Source organism: Manacus vitellinus, unplaced genomic scaffold (genome assembly GCF_001715985.3).
Source record: "Manacus vitellinus isolate BGI_N305 unplaced genomic scaffold, ASM171598v3 ctg7180002434388_pilon, whole genome shotgun sequence".
Classification (NCBI taxonomy): domain Eukaryota; kingdom Metazoa; phylum Chordata; class Aves; order Passeriformes; family Pipridae; genus Manacus; species Manacus vitellinus.
In genome coordinates this window covers 20049-21480 of record NW_021938622.1, presented here as the reverse complement: position 1 = coordinate 21480, position 1432 = coordinate 20049, and positions in this window count along the sequence as shown.

Genomic DNA, 1432 nt, shown 5'->3' with positions numbered 1-1432 from the left:
AAAAATGTGGGGAAAATCTGGAGAAAAATCTGTGAAAATGTGGGAAAAATGGGGGGCAAATCAGGAAAATGGTGAAAAATCTGGGAAAATGTGGGAAAATGGGGAAATTGCGGAAAATTCTGGGAAAAATGTGAGAAAAATCCGGGGAAATGGGGAAAAATGGGGGAAAATGGGGAAAAATATGGGAAAATATGGAAAAATGAGGGAAAAAAGGGGGAAAATGGGGAAAAATGTGTGAAAATCTGGGAAAATGTGGGAAAAATGGGGGGAAAATCTGGGAAAATGGGGGGAAATCGAGAAAAAATCCGGGAAAATGGGGAAAAAATTGGGAAAAAACTGGGGAAATGGGGAAAATATTGGGAAAAAACCTGGGAAAAATGTGGAAAAAATGGGGAAATTCTGGGGGAAATATGGGGGAGAAAAATCTGGGAAAAATGGGGTAAAATGAGGAAAAATCTGGGCAAATGTGGAAAAAATGTGGGAAAAATCATGGAAAATGGGGGGAAATTGGGAAAAAATCCGGGGAAATGTGGGAAAAAAGGGGGGAAATCTGGGAAAATGGGGAAAATAATTGGGAAAAAATCTGGGAAAAAATGGGAAAAATGAGGAAAAATCTGGGGAAATAGGGAGAAAATCTGGGAAAATGTGGGAAAAAATTTGGGAAAATGTGGGAAAATGGGGAAAAATCGGAGAAAATGGGGGCGAAATGGGGAAAAATCTGGGGAAAATGGGGAAAATGGGGAAAAATCTGGGAAAATGTTAAAAATTGGGAAAAACTGTGGGAAAATGGGGGAAATGAGGAGAAATCCGTGAAAATGGGGGAAAATGAGGAAAAATGTGTGAAAATGGGAAAAAATGGGAAAAAATCTGGAAAAATGGGGAAAATCGGGAAAAATCAAGAAAAATGGGGGAAAATCTGGGAAAATGTGGGAAAAATTGGGAAAATCTGGAAGAAAATCTGGAGAAAAATCTGAGAAAATGTGGGAAAAATGGGAAAAAATGTGGGAAAAATCTGGGAAAATGTGGGAAATTGTGGGAAAAGTGGAGGAAAAATCTGGGGAAAATCCGGGAAAATGGGGAAAAAATAGGGAAAAATCTGGGAAAATCTGGGAGAAATCTGGGAAAATGGGGACAAACTGGGGGGGAATGCTGGAAATTCTGGGGAAAATAGGGGGGAAATGGAGAAAAATTGGAAAAAATCCCAGAAAATGGGGAATAATGGGGAAAGATTTAAAAAAATGGGAAAAAATCTTGGGAAAATCTGGGAAAAATGGGGAAAAATCTGGGAAAATCTGGGAAAAATGAGGAAAAATCTGGGAAAATGTGGAAAAAATGGGAGAAAATCCAGGAAATGGGGAAAAATGGGGAAAGATAAAAAAAATTTTGGAAAAATGGGGCAAATATGGGAAATTCTGGGAAAAATCCAGGAAAA